Source organism: Triticum urartu, chromosome 4 (assembly GCF_003073215.2).
Source record: "Triticum urartu cultivar G1812 chromosome 4, Tu2.1, whole genome shotgun sequence".
NCBI classification, from domain to species: Eukaryota; Viridiplantae; Streptophyta; class Magnoliopsida; order Poales; family Poaceae; genus Triticum; species Triticum urartu.
In genome coordinates this window covers 378,673,890-378,695,150 of record NC_053025.1, presented here as the reverse complement: position 1 = coordinate 378,695,150, position 21,261 = coordinate 378,673,890, and the positions used below count along the sequence as shown (strand labels likewise).

General features: G+C 44.4%; 1 pseudogene; it reads right to left on the bottom strand.

Moving 5' to 3' along the window:
- LOC125554763 overlaps positions 1–16,861 on the bottom strand; it is a 29,269-nt pseudogene extending 12,408 nt beyond the window's left edge.
- Between the last annotated feature and the right edge of the window lie 4,400 nt (positions 16,862–21,261).

The window sequence follows — 21,261 nt, the reverse complement described above, 5'->3', positions numbered from 1 at the left end:
CATCCACAGACAGATGGACAGACTGAGAGAGTCAATGAGATTTTGGAGGATGTGCTGAGAGCTTGTGCGCTAGATTACGGATCTAGTTGGGACGATAATTTGCCATATGCAGAGTTCTCTTACAACACCAGTTATCAAACCAGTTTAAAGATGGACCCTTTCGAAGCTTTGTACGGAAGGAGGTGCAGGACACCGTTGTCATGGGACGAAGTTGAAGACCGCCAGTTGTTTGGACCTGACTTGATTAAAGAGTCTGAACAGAAGGTGAAGTTGATTCGCAATAGGCTCAAGGTAGCCCAGTCCAGACATAAGAGTTATGCGGATTCTAAACGCAAGGAGACAGTTTACGAAGTTGGAGATAGAGCTTATCTTCGAGTATCACCACTTCGGGGAACATAGCGTTTTGGAGTTAAAGGGAAGTTAGCACCACGAGTTGTAGGACCATATCGAGTTTTGGAACGTATGGGAGAAGTGGCCTACAAGTTGGAATTGCCCGAAGGATTGTCAGGAGTTCATGATGTGTTCCACGTTTCTCAGTTAAAGAAGTGCCACGCGGAGATGGCTGACATACCGTTGAGAGACATAGTGCCATTGGAGACTATTCAGTTGGATAACGATTTGACCTACGAGGAGAAACCAGTTAGGATTCTCGAGTTTGCCAGTCGAGTCACTCGCAGCAAGGTTATCAAGTTTTTCAAAGTTCAGTGGAGCCACCACTCAGAGGATGAAGCCACCTGGGAGCGAGAGGAAGATTTGCTCAAAGACCACCCTCACCTATTTTCTAGCCAACCCGAATCTCGAGGGCAAGATTCATCTTAAGGGGGGTAGGTTTATAACATCCCAAATTTTCAATTTGGAATGTTATGCATTAGAACATCATGCATATCATATTTTTTTTGCATTTTGGTTGATCCTAGAAAATTCTACACAACTCAATGACCCACGGAGAGAGTTGGGGATTTCGTTATTTTCATATTTGAGTTTTCTCAAATTTTGAGAATAGGATCATTTGATTTTATTTATTTTATCATCAATTATTTCTATTACAAAAATATGAGAGAGGGAATAAAATGACTTTCCCAAAATAAAGAAATATTGTTGATTTAATAATAAAATCAAATAAGATTTTATTTCGGAGTTTTTCGGTGTTTTATTTGAATTTAGGAAAAATGTGCGTTTTTCAAAATTGCTTTTAGGTCCCATATAAATGTTCACCTTGTGCGGCTTGATTTTAGAAGCCCGTGAAAATTTATTTCGGAAATTTTGGAGTCCGTTTAGTATTTCTTTTTATTTTTCTTCCGAGCGGAATAATTTAAAAAAAAACGAACCGACCTAGGGGCCGTGTCCGACCCTGAATCCCGGCCCACTAGGCTTTATAAGCCGGGGGGGAGGCCCAGCCGAAGCCAGCCACCCGTGCCCCAACCCTAGCGCCGCCCGCCGCCCCAGCGCCGCCGCCCCGCCGCCGCCGCCGCACCGCCTCGCCGCGCCGCCACCCGCTGCCGCCGCCGCTGCACGTCACCCGAGGTTCGCCGCCGCCTCGTTTTCCATGCCGTCGTAAAAAAAATTCGGCGTTCGTCGTTTTTTTCTTTTTCTCGGATTAAATCCGCAATTTTTCTGATCGCGATTTCTGATCCAATTTTCGTTTTAGTATAACTTTTCGCTCGTTTATCAGAATCAGGCGATTCAAGCACCCAGAGTTTCGTCACGAAACCCTCTATCCGTTTAACCAACTTAAACATGATTTTGCTACTGTAAAATTTGCCTTAGATCTAGATTACTAGAACGAAGTTGTTTTCTTTTGCCGTTTGACTTTCGTTGCTTCGTTTGATTTGATTCTTTTTGCCAACCGGAGTTCTTAAGTTGAACCTTCTGGTTAGATCTCTTATTTGAGTTTTACCCGTGCATTAGATGAGTACTTATTGTATGCTTGTTTGTTTGTCTATGATAGAATACCCGGAGTGCGCCGCCTGTTACTTCGAATCGTTAGCTTTCGCGGATCATCAGCAAGGCAAGTAACACTTTGATCATACCTTTTCTACTACCCAGTTTTATTGCATTAGATCAATCCTCACACATTGCATGATTAGGATCCAATTAAATTGTGGGATGGGAAGTAGATGAGGTAGTACCTATTACCTGTTATTATCAAACCTTTGGGAGTTACTTCTGTGTTTGCTTATTATGCCATGCTATGCTAGTAGACGTGGATTGGGTGAGTGATATCCATGACAGATGTGAGATTGTTAATTAATGGTTTATCTAAGGTGGCAACTTAAACACACATCTGGGTGGATTGACGCACCTGGGTATTCCAGGACTTGCATGTTTTCTTTTGGACCGCCACCCAGGTTCAAAGGGATCATGAGACTATTCATACTAGAAACTTCCGTGTGCAGCCACAAGCTATTATGGGCTCTAGCATAGTTGAATAAGTCATGCGAACTCTTACAGTGGTAGACTAGCAGATGTAGGGGATGTAGGTGGTACGGTCTACCCGATCGTAAGGTGCTAGCGCTTCTGAAAGACTATGTCTCGGTCATCCGTCTTCTCAAAACCATGTAGTGCGAGAAACCAAACGGAGGCGATCGAGTCTTGTGGGGAAAAGTGCGCAAACCTCTGCAAAGTGTAATAAACTAATCATGGTTAGCCGTGTCCCTGGTTATGGACATCTTGTGTATCTAGTACTTGGATTATCATGTGAATCTCAACATGTTACTCTAAATTAATTTTGTTGGGTTATGTTTAATGATGATGCTTAATTGGGATTGAGAATGCTATCAACCATTCTCAATGTTTAACAACCACCATGATAGTTAAATAAATTTATTCCTTTGAAGTAGGGAAAAATTGGCTTTACGCAAAACTGTAACCATAGAGCTTTCCACCAGCCAAATATGCATATAGTATAGCTGTTACATTCCATTACTCTCTATGTGTTACCTTGCCAGCATATTCCATGTGATGACCCGTTTCGGGCTGCAACGTTAATGTTGAAGACTTTTCAGATGACGATTAAGGAGTTTTTGGTCGTGGTTCTATACTTAGTGATGCCGTTGGAGTTGATGGACTCACTTATCTTCCAAGCCTTCCACTGTTATCGTTATTAGATGGCCTTAAGCCATATTTATTGTAATAAGTTCTCTGATGAGACACTCGATGTAATGAGTGTGTGATTGCTACTCTGCTATAAATCCTCCGAGTACTGTGTGGTGTCAGCATTACTGATCCAGGGATGACACCGGAGCACAGAGATCAGACTGTTTGAGGTCTGGTCGCTACAACGTAATTCTTCCACATCGAATGTGTGCTCTCACTGTGAGTGGTTGTTGACGAGAAAGGATAGAAGCAGTCCTTGAAGTAGGCCGGCACCCAGAAATTTCGGAGTTCCCATAGCGTGTTCAGGTGTTTGTTGCCATCCTCCTTGTGCACAGAAATTGCTCCTTTCCAGGAACGCTTAAACTCGTCTTGATCTAGTGAGTTTTTTGACGATTCGAAATAAATCATCAGACATCCTTGGGTGCTGCGCAAACACCGTTACGTTATTTTCGTTGATGTTCTTCCTAATATGCCACCAGCAGAACCCGTGCCTTGTTCTCGGAACAGCTTCCTTTATTGTAGTCTTCATCGCCTGGTCCTGGTATGTTATTATGTATTTTGGCTCTTTTCCTCCCATTGCCTCAACAAATGTGCTTAGGAGCCACTTGAATGACCCTATTTTCTCATCCTTCAAAAGGCCTACTCCAAACAGGACGGTCGACCCATGGTTGTCGACACCTATAATTGGTGCAAATGGCAAGCCATATATATTGGTAGAGAATGTTGTGTCAAAAGACACGAAATCTCCATATAGCTCATAATTCATCTTGCACAAGGAGTCTGTCCAGAACAGGCTCCGCACTACATTGTTCTCTGTCTCTTCCACATGGTGGAATCCCGGCCTCCGCCTTTGTATATCAGCAAACAGTTTCATGGTGTCCTCAATATCAGTACTGCGCTCTCCAGCCCTATCCCAGCATGCAATGTTTCTTATGTCAATCATGTCGAACATAATTTCTCGCCTCAGTTTCCCCATGGCAGTAAAAATCTGCATAACCTTCCTTGGTTCTAACCTCGCCTTCTACATCACTTGTATAAAGAATTTCTGCCGAGGTGTCATCTTCTTATAGCATCTCATGAACTTCAGCATCCAATCAGATGGGTGAAGTTGGTGGTTGTCCTCTAGGCGCACGTTCTTCAGATGCCATTTCCTCCTATTTGTATCCCTCTTGGCTGTTATTTGGACTGGGCAGCTTTTCCGGATCAAGCAGTTGCTCCTTCTCTCCTTAACATGTCTCTCAGTTGTTTTATTCTGCCATTCCTTGGTGCACTGAAACACCTGCTTGTCAAGATGCCGATCATATGTCGATCTTCTACTGGTTGATCGCTTGGAAGCAAAGCCAACCCTTCTTGCATATTTGCATAAAAAGAAAAAGCATTCATCCAATGATCCGAATGCCATACCACCCTCTGGTTCGAGCGCTTCGGTGACCTCTTGAATCGTTGGGTATATGCCTTCTTTGAACACGTCGTCCATTTCTTTCTCTACAATGGTCGGCAGTGCCATGATAATTCTGTCTATCGTGTCTTTGTTCGTCTGATCGCATTCACTTCTGACGACATCAGTTTCATCACCAGCCATAGGTCCACTTACAGCGGAGCTGCTGCTGCTCTGTTGTTTGTCACATGCAACATCGTCGTTTCTGCATGGCACGGTCAAATCCATAAATGATTCTGCTTCTCCACTGTCACATTGTGCAATGCTGCTCCCTGTTTCCCTAGCACTCGTGCATCCAAGGGACTGTGCTGCTTCTACCATGCAAACCGTGCTGGCGCTGTACACTACTTGCTGCTGTGAACGTTGTGTTCCCTTCAAAATGGATGGAGAACTATGATATTTCTTTGCCTCATCTATTATCCCCTCCGCCAAGTCCTGAACACATGGCGCGAAACAAAATTAGATGTCCAGAGCAGCATATGCATTTTTTTAAATTTGTAAACAAAAGATTTATATGATTCATCAGGGCTCATCTGGTCTACCAAAACCAGACCCGTGCCTCTTCACCAAGCATAAGTGGTATACTAGAGGCACTGTTCAAATTATACCCAGCAGCACGGATGTGACTATGCTACACATACATTTGGACTAGAGGCACAACTATGCTTCTGTTTACACCATACAACAAGAGAGGCACAACAATAGTGCTTCTTGTTGCATCCTATATAGGAGAACAACTGCACATACAGCCATACCAGATAGATAGCCGTCCCCCTGTTTTGCACTTTACCCTGTCCTTCCATAAAACTCTCTGTGTGTTGAACTGAATAAGCATAGTTCCAACATCACCTTTGTTTTCCGATGCCTCTCTTGTCCAGCAAAACTTGGCGACAACCTTCGTGCATTGGTGATTTCGCTGACGATTCTGAATGCCTTTGGAGATCATTTGGAAGGACCCCTCATGTTGAACGCCACAGGTAATCCTTCCAAAGGCCCTTGACTTATGTTTTCATTGAACTATGGATTACCGTGATACTTGCTTCCTTGCTCGTACAACTGCGTGTGCAAGATACTATAATTTAAATATACTGGGCGAAAACAAAGAAAAAATAGCTCACAAAAAATATACATTTACTTTAAATGTTGTCGCGCGTTTGTATTTGCTATCACCTGTATTGCTTTCTGGTGCTGCTGTACGGTAAGGTTTATTCCTCCTATGGTTGATTTTGTCGTTGGGCTCTTCTTGTTTGTGCAAACCATACTGAATCCTTGAACACCAATGCTTTTGTTGCCAATCATCCTTCTGCTTGCATCAAAGGAAATTCTGTTACCTTGTACCTCTTCATTATGACCACCTTCAAACTTTGAGCCATCATAGCTCTGGCTCCGTGCCTTTGTGGACATCTGTGTCTTGAAACCATAAAATAATTAGAGGCACGCGCGAGTATAACGAAGAATTAGGACATAAAACTTCCACCAATGTTCAAAATCAGCGTTTCAATTTTTCACCGTTACCTGCATAGTCTGCTTAGTGGAGTCTCTGATGCTTATAATACTCCTCTTCGCAGGTGTCTGTTGAACACCATGCTCTTGGTTGGGACGTTTGCCAAGAACTTGCATCCCACTCTTGACTCCAATTATTCCAGCCCACATGGCATGTGCTTGTTGGAAGGCATCTGCATCCTTGATCTTCTTCTTGTTTTGTAGTAATTTTTTTCTTCCACCTCTCGATACTCAACTTCAGAGTAGATGCACAGGATAAACAGATATTACAGCATTCATCCAGGATATATTAATCAATTTTTTTGTTAATGATCTACTCTTTGGTGCTCAGTGGTGGCACCTTGACAGCAAACGTTCCAGAAATGAAAAACCAAATAACCACAAACGCTAATGTTCAACTACCTTACTATTACCTTCCTCCCATAATCGTTGCCAATATCGTTCAAAGACCAACCGTCCCTGTTATCCTGATCAGATGATGCAGTCTTGAACATCTGCCGGAAAAAGAGACATAATAAAAATAAAGGTTACACACCAGCAGCATCAGTGTTGTAACTTTTCCAAGTCGATCTCAATCGTTCTTACTAACCTTCCACACTTACCACACAACAACGATATATTTTTAGTTCTATATAATTGAGATATATAAATATATACATATATTAATTTTTAATTAAACTGCAACCTCAACCAAAGTGAGGTCCTTTGATGCTAGTTTGCTTGTGCAACACTTAACACAAAGATAACCATGAATCCCCACCACAACGAATACATCAACAACGTACAACCAAGTAGTTTTGTACTATGCATTCCAACCTCGGATATTTCATTAGCACCGTCACAGTGATTCTAAGAAATAACAACTACCGAAAAAAAATTATGTCTGCAACTTCCCGAGGACCAACTTAGGCAGTAACATCATAATACTTTTCAATAGAAGCGCAATGTTCAATTAAGAACCACACTACCTCCCGCCGGAAAAGAAGGACTCGGCAACTGAAAAAACCATCCACCATGTAGCATGACAACAAAGATACAATGAAGTGAGGTTTTGGCATAGACCCAAAACCAGCATCGTGAAAATTGAATCTCGTGTATCAGGATTTTTTTACTAACCTTTGATTGCCGAATCTTATGCGCTGATTTTTTGGAAGTCACACCTTTCGAATTTGTGGGGGGATCTACTGCCCTGCAGTCTGTCAGCGATCTCCTTGGATAATTTTGAATCTGGGAGAGAGAGAGGGAGAGAAGGAGAGAGAAAGAAAGAGCCTGCTTCGATTTTTTGTGTGCAGGAAAAGAATCACCTGATAGGTGGGGTAAGTTTTGCGACGCATGAGAGATGCACATGTTTTTCGGCGTGACGAGATGTGGTAGGTCGACTTCCCTTGACCGTCGAACTGGCAAGTGGGCTCTCAATTACTAATTCCCCTAAGTCTCTCACTAACTTGTGGGGTCGGCCGTATTGAGTTCTAGGAGGAGTACCTTCATCTGGCGTGAGAAGATGTGGTAGGTTGACTTCATAGTCGTACTGACATGTGGGCTCTCAAATAGTTCCTCTAAGTATTTGACTAACTTGTGGGGTCGTCCGCAGATGAGTTCCGGATCTCTCTCCATCTAGCATCGGTGGCAACATGTGACTAGCTCTCCAAAGGAAAACCTACAGTCTCATCCTGATCCCTCCGCAGAGCTCGCTCGTCACTGAATAATTACTAGTCTCCTTCATCTTACTCACCGTGGATCTCCTGTTCAGGTAATCCATTGCTTCCTCAGCATGATTATGCTACCGATTCAACGTTTGAACAAATTTTTTTTACTGGTGCTAACAATTCCACGAGCTGCGTACACACCGCATGTGCGCAACACAACAGGTGGGGCGCGATTTAAATATTTGTTCCGGATCCAATTATCTTCAGCTGGTCCGTGCTCAGACTGTTGCGCCGTCTTAATGGGAGAAGGGTTATGGATTTAAAATAGGACTCAACTGACCTCACTTTAATCATGCCAACTGCATGCTTGCGTCGTGGTTTTGCTAAGTTGAGTTATATCTCCAGCCATGCAAAACTTAAGCACTCTCATGACCACATATTATATTAGTTGCAGAGGTCAATGAAACTACAGTCAAAATTCACTATCCCGATCCCTAACATGAGGTCACAGGTCAAATGATTGTATAGATCTGCAATCTATAGCAGGGATCCAAAGGACTTACGTTCGTTTTTGCAAAGCAATTGCTAACTCAGACTTAGAATCCGTCTTAGCTAACCAGGCTGTTGATGATGGTCTCACATGGACTGCTAACAACTGTCTTACATAGCTGACCTGGTAATAATCATCTCTCATGACCTCTTATGTAGAGTTTGATGAGATGGAATCCACCCCACAGCTGTCAGAGACTCAGTCTCAGTCTATCGATGGCACAAAGATTGTCACCAAAGATTTCAGGGTTCATGACCAACTAGAGACAGAGAGACTAAGGATCGAGTAAAAACGTGCAGCGCACAAAAAGCTTGTTGAGGAGTACAGGACAAAGAAGTAGCTTGCTGCCTTGAAGTAGGTGTTTTTGGTCATGCATCTCGCGTGTGTCGTTGAAATTTCTTTGGAAATCAATGCCTCTCATTCTAGCTGCATTTTTAATCACGACTTAAATATTTGTCTCTGTTTTGCTAACTCGGCGTTTATATGTAAGCTTCTCCCAGAAAAGCATGTGGTTCAACAATACATTTGTTAAAGGTCATTTCTTATCTTTGTCCACAGAGCTGTTACAGTGGGTGAATATGAAGAAGATTTCAACACAAAACTTAGCTTGTAGAAATTCATTACTGTCTGTGAGAGGCTAACAGAACCACAAAATCACTTGTCAGTGATATTGGTTGTGGATACGTTCTAGATCTGTGCTGTTGCGAGCTTCCAAGGTGTTTCGTTTGCTGGCTTGTCCGCTATTTTGATTGCCCTTCCAGGTGTTTCATACTGCCTAGTGGATACAGATTTCTTATCAACTCATACACCGTGCACCGGATCTTAGGAATTCCACTGGGCGGCCAGATTATCCCTAGAAAATGCTCAAACGCTTTCAGATGTCAGGTTAAGTCTGAAACTCGTTGTGCTAGGCACGCTCCAAACGTTAGAGAGTTAACTGATCTCATAACCCCGGAGCTGACAGGATAAGTGTTTCAATGGGTTTTCGTGATGTTTGCAACAACGGTATTTCTATGCCCAATGACATATGATTATGTTAGCCCCGACTACTTAGCCGCTCTAGAAGGACCAACAAGTAACATATCATCATATGATTGGTCCAATGATGTCACAGAGAAACTGGTGGCATCACTCCAGACCTTCAAGGACAAAGGATTCACAGGCGCCCTGTGTGGCTGCCTCCTGATTCCAGTGGTTCATTCACTAACTTGTACATTTCTTTATACCCACAAGCATCTACAAGAACATGATTCATTTTTACCTCTTCCCCCCTTGCAGATAACGTATTTTGAGTACCTGGATACGAAGATTATGGACCTGGAACCTGGCACTCCTGCAAGACTTGTCATGTGGGACACAGAGGCCATTAAGAATTATGCTAACATAGACAGCCTGTCAACAGTGGATGGAATTTTTGGGAAACACACGGTGAGTCAATTTTTCATCATTTTCCTTCGTCAAAGTTTTTGACTCAACATAATGAGTTAACTTCCATGTATTAATTTGACTTGATTGTAATTGTTTTCTTCCGCATGGCAGCTCAAAGACATTAGGCGCATGCCTCTCCAACTACCGCCTGGCTTTCAGGCACCATTTTTCCAAACGAGTCCCAGACTAGAGGCCTACATAGAAGAATTTGTGCCTCAAGAAAAACTTTGTTCCGTAAGTGATTTCCAACTTCTACACTTGATTTTATGTTTGAAATGATGTTCCTTAAGTTTTTTCGAAACAGATACATGTCCTCCCTGCATTAGGTAATGTGTGTTGCCATGATGCTTTATAGCTCAACTTCACCGCGGCGGGTTACAAATACATCACAAAGTAGGTTACGAGTGTTCATCCAGACAGTTTCCTATAGTATGTTTGTTGTGCCTTTGTGTTAAAACTAGAAGTGCTTCCTATAGTACGTTTTCTGTGCCTTTGTGTTAAATATAGAAGTGCTTCATATAGTACGTTACTGTGCTTTTGTGTTAAAACTAGAAGTGCTTCCTATAGTACGTTAGCTATGCCTTTGTGTTAAATATATAAGTGCTTCCCATAGTACGTTAGATGTGCCTTTGTGTTAAATATAGAAGTGCTTCCTATAGTACGTTAGCTGTGCTTTTGTGTTAAAACTAGAAGTGCTTCCTATAGGATGTTAGCTGTGCTTTTTTGTTAAAACTAGAAGTGCTTCCCATAGGACGTTAGATGTGCTTTTGTGTTAAAACTAGAAGTGCTTCCTATAGGACGTTAGCTGTGCTTTTGTCTTAAAACTAGAAGTGCTTCCTATAGGACGTTAGCTGTGCTTTTGTGTTAAAACTAGAAGTGCTTCCCAAAGTACGTTAGATGTGCTTTTGGGTTAGATATAGAAGTGCTTCATATAGTACGTTAGCTGTGCTTTGGTGTTAAAACTAGAAGTACTTCCTATAGTATGTTATATGTGCTTTTGTGTTAAATATAGCACTGCTTCCCTACGGTGGTAGGTCAACCATGCTTCGTACAGTACGTCGGGTGTGCTCTTTCAAGGAATGTGTTGACCATGATTCATGGACTTTGTTAGCCGCGCTTCCCGCAGCACATCATGTGTGATTCTGCGCACATTATTCCATGCCTTTTCTGCAATTCTTGACAGAACATATACAGTAGGTCACAAGATATTTTTCATTTTCGGTATTAATTACTTCTTTTCATTTTCAGTATTAAAAATTTCTGATGTTTTTTTTCAATTCTAGGCCAAGGTGAAAATTGCCAAAGTTATCAATGAAATGTACACAGAACTTTTCTCGCGGTTTTAACCAGTTCTCGAGCAGAAATTGGAGAAGGTCCTTTCACTTGGTAGGGATCTTAGTGCAAAAGAAGCCAAGACATGCGATCGGGGCATTTATTGTAACTTGCAACAGGACAACTCGAATGAAAAAGAAATTTTTCATCACTCACTTCAACATATTCTACGCTTCCAAGTTCTAGCACGACAAGCAGTCAAAGTTCTTCTAGTAGTGGCTCGACCAGTGTCCTTCACGCCAAATCATACTCCCTGGAAAATTTAAAGGGTTGTTGCGATACCCCTGACCCAGACTCCCAGAATCTGTACGACAAAGAGCAGTCCCAAATGTATCTATCTTCATGCCAAAAATCATCAACTCAGATTAAGTTGCTACTGGAGGTGAACGAGATCGATCACAACAAAGAGGACATTGATGAACAAGCCAAGATTGATCTGGACAAAGTGTATAACCATCTGCACAACTGCCTTGATGGCTTGCCGGTTCATGAGCCCTTCGAGCCAACATCTGAGATGCTAGAGAGCGGGGCAATTATAATGACAGGTGAAAATTCGTCTGAGTGTTCTGTACCGACTGAAACCCAAAATTCTGCTGGAGGATCTGCAGACCACAAATCTCTGACAAACCCACTGGAAAAACTGTTGGAGGAAACAACAAAACCTACTGCAACAGAAACATCAACCTCGCCCTCTGCGTTTCACAAACAATTACTGACTGGTCCAATCTCAACCGATACACTTGGAGCACCTTTTTATCACATTGGGAAAACGTCACCAACTACAACACGGTCCAGCGGTTCTGATAGCGCTCACAACAACTCTTCAACCAACACAAAGAGCCTCACTGTATCCCAACCTGCATAAAAGTTAAACAATGTCACTAGACAATGTTCTTCTTCACTGCTGGAAGATATGGTCCATCTTGTTTCAACTTTGAGTGATGAGAAGAACATTGCTGAAATAGAACGCACAAGAGCTACTTTCTCCCTTGCTCCTACAGTAGAAGTCCCCAGTGATTCTGCTAGCGGTTCTGGCTCAGTACTGGACATGGGAAAAGCAAATCCATCCACTAGTGATGCTCCATTGGTTGCTGCCGCATCTGTCGATGTGGAAGAAAATAACATTGCAGAAGAACATGAATAGTGTACCAAGCAACCACGTATTGATCCCATACACAACGTCCCTATTACCACAAGCGCAGATCCGCCATAACCGGAAGCACAAATGGGAGCTCACAAGAGGTCCTTACAGCAGTCAGTAGATCTAGGAAAAGAGAGTATGATGCCTCCTAAGAAAAGAGTTAGGATACTAGAGCCTCCTCATAATTCAGTAGAAACTGCAACCAATTAGTCTCTACATGCTGACAATAGAAGAGCCCTCCTTGATTGTGGATTCATTGATGATGATGAAATATGGTCTGACCCATCTATCTATGAACAACTTGACAGAGTCATTGAAGAAAAAAAGAAGCAACCCTTTCATAACCAAGTAGCATCCTAACAACGCTAACCTGACACTGTCAACGCACTTGGCCAAGAATTCAAGCTCGTTAGCGAGATCTTCACTTTCTAACTATCCAGAGCCACCTATACCCAGCAGATCAGGATCAATGTCAGGCGGTAGCCACCTCTCACATGCTTTTGATACGTCATACTCTACAGGTTTAACTCAAACCGTCTTGTCCCAAAGTTTGCCAGCAACTCCTTTGTCCCAACACTACCACCAACCAGTTCCTAGTATCAAAAACCACTTCTACCGACCTCCCGGTGCTCAGAATAACGGCGGTTCAAATAGCAGCCAGCGCTCACCTTATACAATGAACAACCAAAGTCACAAGCAGTACCAGCAACAAACCTCTGTCCCTAATGCCCACTACCCCCAACACAATGATGTTCAGAATAATAGCAATCCATGGTGCCAACAACGCCAACACCAAGAGCAGAACCATCAGCAACCACGCCGAGGCGAGTCTCATGCGCAAAGTTACAGTGCCTTGCAACAAAGTTCAACATCATGCGGTATTCCGGCCATCCTCTGCAACATCTTCCAACAGATATTCGTTCGAGCTCAACCAGTGATCCAACCGTCAGAACATTAGAACTGCGCATGTAGCACCAACCACAAGGTGTAATGGTCCAAACTCTAAAGAAACAACAATTATAATGAGGGTCATCTGCAACTTAGTAATGTCAAATGAACTCTGGTGGTCATGTCTTCCAGCCTCATCAACATCATTCTCAGCTAGAACGGACTCGATTCACTGACCAAGGGAATGACCATCAAGATCACTGCCAACTTTTGGAAATAAGAGATTCTACAATGGAGGAGAAACAAGTGTATGAAACAATCGTCGACAATACGCCAGGCGTCAGTCAAAATGATAGGTAATGAATTGGTTGTTCCTATTACAGTAAAGTTTTGGTCCCTTCTTTTACCACTTTAATGTATTCTGCCTGAAGCTCCCATATTCAAGTGTTTCGGCTCGATTCTTCTACTATTGTAATTTAATACTCATCACCTCTAATGTTAAATAAGAAAATCATACGATTTAAAATCCATTTATTTTTTTAGCAGCAAGAAGATATTCTTCGTCGAACGACGTTGGGCCGATCATCAAACTTTAGGTTTGTCAATGAAGGTATACAGATATATCAACTTGTTCGTTGTTGACGCTTACTTAGCGTTGCTGATGAAAGAACAATTCTATGCACCGCCAACATTTGTGCACAAGCATATAATGTAGATGGACGCTTCTGTAAGTTCTTGCTTCTCATAAATAGTAATAAAAAACCACATTTACTACTACTACCACGCTGAGTGACACAGCTTCAATATTCTGCAGGATAAATTTCAAGTTCTAGGAGCAAGCACTGAACTACTCAAGGAACACACTATAGAAAAAAACTATTGGGTACAGGCTGCCCAACAAATGTAACATCGTGAGTTCACCCTACTCACTCTATCTGTCCAGTGTTCGTCTTCAATTCTACCAGTTTTTCCTGTTACAATGACATTATTCCCTGTTAATTGTTTTAGGTCTTAATACCTATGAGAAAGAAACCGCATTTTATCTACCTCATCATCGTGAATCTTGCAATGCATCACTTTGAAATTCGATGTCCTTATATCAATTGCGACGGTATAAAGGAACACGCGGACATTGTCATCGAAAACTTCAAGAGAGCTTACCATTTTGCTTAAAACAACCATCCTCACACCATGGCCTCCTTTCATGTCAAACCTGTGAAGAGTGTATGTAACTCAGACAGAGAATGAGTTTCTTTTAACTATGCCTCATTTACACCATGCACTTTTTGTTCCACTACACATCCCATATCTACTGTTCACCTTCTAATCACTAACATTAATGCTCTCAATTTTCAGGGATGACAGTGCTATTTACACCATGCATTTGATGCCGCTAATTAATTTGAATAATAATTCATTTTTATCAATAATGTAAGTTCACTCTCATTGACAAGACATCAACATACATTCATCCAAGCCAGCTGAACATTATGTTTTACAATACATTTTATTAGTTTGTACGCTTATGTGTTTGCAGATCCATGTGAAACCAATGAGAGAAAAACTATCTTTCAAAATGATAACATCCAACTACAACACATGCCATGTATTTGAGGCACTGAGCATCGTCCTCGACAAACACAATATCCGGCACGAAATAAGACGAGCTGGAAGAAGATGACTACTGCTTAACTGTGCCTTAATTTAGCTGCAGCCATCTGAACATTGTTTCAGCCATATCGACTCATGTAATCACTACAGTGTTTCAGCTATTTTTGTATCGGTCCAAGATATAAAAATGGATCCCATTAAACACAGCTGTGCGTTCAAATGTTGGAAACATGATATTTTCCCAAAAGTTGGAAACATGATATTCAAAAGACATCAAACAATAAAAATAAAAATCATATTTTCCCAAAAGTTGGAAACATGATATTCAAAAGACATCACTTCCTTGCACTAGAACACCACTCACTTCGAGTAGTAGACATAATAAAAGAAACAATTGGAACATAGAGGAACAACACTATCTATTTGTAAGAATCTGATGAAGGAGCTAAATGACTCACCTCCAGTAATGTTGGTCACAGAGGCATGACAGTGCCTCTTATCCACATAGAACGTGCCTCTCTTACCACGGACAACTAAGCTGACACAGACGAGTGCGCCACCAGTTAACACAGGACCGTCCCCTCGATAGCTTAACACCGGTCCCTCTCCAAGCCAATGAGTCATGGAAGCACGACCGTGACTCAAGTTAACGAAAGAAGATTCATACTCCGGGATAGACGACTAAACTAAAAAATACCTCACAAGTTTCACCGACGAGCCTCTTTGAGCAAAGCAGTGAGAGCAAACATTTCGAAAGAAAAGGCACAACCGTGCCTTTGAATAACATCGTAGATGTGCCTCTCCGAGCGAACGTGTCAGAGGAAGCATTTGCAAATGACAGACACAACTCTGGCTCAACATAACATAGGACGTGCCTCCACTAACTAGACAAACGTGACTTCACTAGCATACTAACTAGAAATATTACAAAACATACAACCACGACAGTGACTCATACTAACATAACACAGTGCCTCTACGAATTTAGTACCCAAAGGAAGGATAACGCCTCTGCCAAACATACGATAATGCATCCAATACCTTCACGGCCATGCCTTTCCCAATCAAAGTACCACCACAATAATTGGAACATAGAAACGCAACCATCGCTAAAACAATACTCCCACAGCAACTCTCACACTGGATTACCGTCCCTAAAACAGACAACATATATTGAAACAGACAGCACAGTGAGAAAATCTAAAGAATCTTAAACACATTCAAGCTCTGCATAAAAACAATTCAAACACACAACCACAACCGTATATTCGATATAAAAACAACCGTGCCAAACATAGTACAAACAAAAAGTGAAAGTATTGCCCCTGCCTGAACGTCCGGTTCAAAATAAAACCACTACAATTACAAATTCATCAGTCGATGTAGTATTACCCCATACAATAACAATCAAATAACCAATTCATCACACAATCCATCTTGGCAGCACTTTCACCTGCACTCCTCCTCAGAAACGTCCTCGCCATCTGAGATCAAGAAGACACCGGCGATGCAGGATGTCCCTCATCGATAGAAACCGGCAGTATAGCTCATAGCTCACATACCCTTCCTGAAGGAAAAGCAAATGAAAACATAAATATACAAAAAAACATATTGTTCTTGCAACAAAGGCAGAAACTAACGAAAATGAAATTGTTACTTACAGTAGCTCCATATTTCAGGTGATCGAAGGTAAGCGACTTCCAATCCCAGTAGTGAAGAAGAAGTTCTGGATAAGAGGACTCCAGCTTCGAGTAAGATTCGTCAATGATGGCTCCTGCTAAGTCCTCCATGGAGTCCCTTTCTTCGCCGCCTTTGATCATGAACTTCTCTTGGATGTCGATGTGGTACTCTTCTGGAATTCTGATGAAATCTTGAAAAAGAGCATCTCTAACATTCCTGACACCCACACTAGAGAAAGTTATACCTCTATTCTCAAGGAAATCCTTCAGGGTAGGGCACTCCGTCCTAGCGTTGCAGAAGTGATAGACCAAAACATGATTCCGCATAGCCAGTTGCATGACGGCAACTTTTCTATGACCATAACAATCCTTTCGTGTGTACTCCATGCCAAGACCAACAAACTTGTACTTCTCCTCCCGTAACCAGTCCTCGTACAGGGCAATGGTCTCCTCCACCTTGCTAGGCTCGTTCATGTACCACACATCGAGCTTGGTGTTACCATCGGCAACTATACGATGGTACCCAGTGGTGTTCAAAAATGCATCCATGGCAGCGAGCAGCAAGGTGCAAATGGAGATTCCTCAGACCCTGCGACGAGGTTGGGGAGTGGTGAGGACGGTGGGAACTGCCTGATGTTCTGTGACTACAATACGACATGGAGACCTCAGAAACACGGCTAGAATTTAACCTTGGCGAGGGACGTTTGAGTTACCATGCATGTTAACGTGTGAACTAGGAACAACGAATAGACGGTTGTGCTTCTGCAGCTTGTGGAACCATGCACTTCCTAAAGTCACAGCTGTGCAAAAATATTTGATGCCCTGGAGAAATCGAGGAGCCTCTAAACTTTATTTTACGGTAACTGACACACTGAATAGTCTCATCGAACAGCCGCCACATCGGTCATCAATTCCTCCTTTGAACAAAGACCACCGACGGAAGAATCCAATGAAGCAAACGAACAGCCTGCCGTACAACTTAGATCCGAAGGCCAAAACTCATCCGTGCCTCATCTAGCTAGATTCACACCACCTGTCCCTCGATAGTCAAGGTGGGTTTCACATGAGGCACGGGTATGTACGCACAGGACGCACATATGTGTCTATTCCACAGGCACGGGTGTCGGTGTCAAAACCGGCGGATCTCAGGTAGGGGGTCCCGAACTGTGCGTCTAGGCCGGATGGTAACAGGAGGTAGGGGACACGATGTTTTACCCAGGTTTGGGCCCTCTTGATGGAGGTAAAACCCTATGTCCTGCTTGATTAATATTGATGATATAGGTAGTACAAGAGTAGATCTACCACGAGATTAGAGAGGCTAAACCCTAGAAGCTAGCCTATGGTATGATTATGTGTTATGGTTGTTGTCCTACGGACTAAAACCCTTCGGTTTATATAGACACCGGAGAGGGTTTGGGTTACACAAGGTCGGTTACAAAGGAGGAGATATCCATATCCGTATTGCCTAGCTTGCATTCCACGCCAAGTAGAGTCCCATCTGGACACGAGACGAAGTCTTCAATGTGGTATCTTCATACTTATAACAGTCCGGCCAATGGAGATAGTCCGGCTGTCCGGAGACCCCCTAATCCAGGACTCCCTCAGTAGCCCCTGAACCAGCCTTCAATGACGATGAGTCTGGCGCATGGTATTGTCTTCGGCATTGCAAGGCGGGTTCCTTCTCCGAATACATCACAGAAGAATTTGAATACGAGGATAGTGTCCGACCCTGCAAAATAAGTTCCACATTCCACCATAGAGAGAATAATATTTTCGCAGATCTAGTTTGCTGGCTTGTTTTGGCAGCATGACGTTATGTCATGGCCCGGTGATTATTCGAACCGTTTCCTTCAACTAGCCCCGCACATAACGCGAGGTAGTTTTTCGACACGTCTTGTAAAAGCAGAGATTGTGTCCCCTTATTACGGGATTCTCATCAATACGGGCGTGGGTAACCCAACCGCGCCATCAATTACGACGCTTGGGGGATAAGCCAGTTTTACCAGGCAAGTGGGGACGCTTAGCTTCGTCCGCCCATATAAAGGGATAAGGATTCACCTTTCTATCCACGCCTTCTTCCTCATTTGCTCATCCGTTTTTGCACACTCGAGCTCTAGCGCCCAAGTCCTCACTCCCCACCTCAACCTTCTCCAACCATGTCCGGAGCGGGAGGCAGGTGGATGGTCTCCTCCGTCATGGAGGGAGACATCAAGAAACTAAGGAGAGCCGGATATCTGCCCAACGACATCACGCACCGGCTCCCAGATGAGGGGCAGCTCATCCCCACCCCCAGGCCCCATGAGAGGGTAGTGTTCCTCACCCATTTCCTCCGCGGACTGGGATTCCCTCTCCATCCATTCGTCCGGGGGCTCATGTTCTATTACGGTCTGTATTTCCACGATCTGGCCCCGAACTTCATCCTCTACATCTGGGCGTTTATCGTCGTGTGCGAGGCCTTCCTCCGCATCAAGCGCCACTTCGGCTTATGGTTGAAGACCTTCAATGTCAAGCCGAAGGTTGTGGGCGGGCGCCAGGCGGAGTGCGGAGGCGCCATGGTAGGCAAGATGCCCAATGTAACATGGCTCGAGGGCTCCTTTGTGGAAACCATAAAGGGGTGGCAATCGGGGTGGTTCTACATCACCGAGCCGCGCGACCCTGCATGGGCAGCGGCCCCCGAGTTCCGATCTGGCATCCCCACGCGGCTCACTTCCTGGAAAGAGAAGGGCCTATCCTGGGGTAGTTTGGGAGAGCTGACCGGACTCCAAACATGTATTCAAAACATGGTAAACAAGAAGCTCAAACTTGTCAACGTGGTCCAGGTCATGTTCCACCGCCGGGTCCTCCCGTGCCAACAACGGGAGTTCAATTTGTGGGATTTTGACCGGACTCCAAACATGTATTCAAAACATGGTAAACAAGAAGCTCAAACTTGTCAACGTGGTCCAGGTCATGTTCCATCGCCGGGTCCTCCCGTGCCAACAACGGGAGTTCAATTTGTGGGAGTTTGACCCGGCGCAGCACCGAACTCTGAACAGGCTCTTCGACACAACTCACAAAGATGCCTGGAGGGTGCTGTTCAAAAGTGTCGAGGTCCCCCCTCCTATTACTGAGGATCGCGGATTCAGCGCGAAGCGCCAAGCCAATGCGGTAAGCCGCATTACCTTTCACAGAATACTTATTTTTTTATAGATTGACTCCATGCGGGATCTAAACTACCATACCTTTGACAGGACTGGTAGAAGACGGCCGGACAGATCGACTGTCCGACACCTTTGCCAGAAGGCCCCGTAGACGCTCTTCTGGCGAAGATGTTGATTCCGGCCCCTTATACGGTGCCGGAGAAGACCAAGAAGGCCAAGGGAACCCGAAAGAGTTCCCGACGTCAGGCGTCGTCGGACTCACCGTCCGATGACTCTGCGGCGCACTCTTCCCCCGAAGACGAGGAAGAAGAAGAAGAAGATGCTCCCCCACCGGCTGGGGGAGACAAGAAAAGGAAGGTCGCCCCAACTGGTGGGCCGAAGGGTCCAAGATGGGAAGGACTCTCCTTCCGGACAGTTCCACTGCCGCCAATGAAGGCGAAGACGAGTGGTTGCCCAGGGCCAAGCCCCCGGGGAGATCGTAAGTATTCGGATACCAGAGTAACTCATAGGATTCCTTTATCGCACTGCTTTCCCTAACGCCGAACACAATTATGCAGGCCTCCACGAGCCAGTATCGATGTATCGTCGGATGGCTCCCTGGGCTCGTCGGACATGGATAGCGATCCAGTCCCGACCACCACCTCCCCTCATCCTGCCGACGACGCCGAGGTGTTGTCTCAAGAGGCACCGGATTGAGGGGAGACAGTCCCGGAGGCACCTCAAGGCGACCTTCCGGACTCCGGGAGACGAGGGGACGGGGCCCCTAAGAGCTCCGAGTTCGGCCCTCAGCCGAACACCGCGCCGGAACCTCCAGCAGTTCCAGGCTCGGGCAGGCGGCCTCTTTCTAAGACGGGCAAGACACCTGTGCCCGTGACCTCTGTCCATCCAGAGGCGCCAGACAATCTGCTGGAAGTGCTTCGCAGCACTATCATGAGTGCGGTGATCCAGAAGGTTTAGTCCGCCAAGAGCGGATTGACTGAAGCCTGTGCCATCCTTCTAACAGGCTTTGAGGTAAGTGTTTTAAAATGTTGTAGAAATATTACCACATAGACAGTAGCCCCTGATGCTTTGTTCGGTGTTCACAAAGAAAAGCCGAACAGAGAATCAAATAATATCGCAGGAGTCTAATATAAGTATGTCAATATGCATATGCAGGCTTCGCTGCTGGCGTTCGCCGTAGTGACTGCGGAGGTCACCGTACTGAAGCAGGACCTCGAGGGGTCCAGGAAAGAGCTCGGCCTTGCCAAGAGGCAGCTCGAGGAGAACAAGGGTAAGTAATACCCTGTCTATAGATATGTATATATAAAAGAGGACGCGATTGCAAAATGACAGGATCATCGTATGTTTGCCAGGGGCCACGACTGAGGTGGCGACCCTGAAGCAAGCGCTAACCAAAGCTGAAGATAAAGCGGCCAAGGAGCGAACCGAGTGACAGAAGCACGAGGCTCGTGTGGGCAAGGTGCAGCAAGAGCTCCAGGCTCTTGTGACGAAGCACGAGGCATTGGAGCTTGACTCAAAGACGCGGGAGTCCGAGCTTGCCGCGGCCCTTGAGAGTGCAAAAAGTGCCAAGGCCGAAGCCGAAAAGGCCCTCCAAGAGATCGACACGATGAAGAAGATAGCAGCGAGTAAGGCTTTCTATATGCAAAGCAAGCATGTAAAAGTAAATTACCAATTACTTACCCGAATCCGGAGCTCTGCAGGAGCATTCGCAGATTTTCCCCGCAGTGTGTCCGATGCCGCACAATTTTACCAGGCCGAGGATGGAAGCTCGACGGAGAATCTATTCTGGTCTCAGTATGCTGAGGCCGG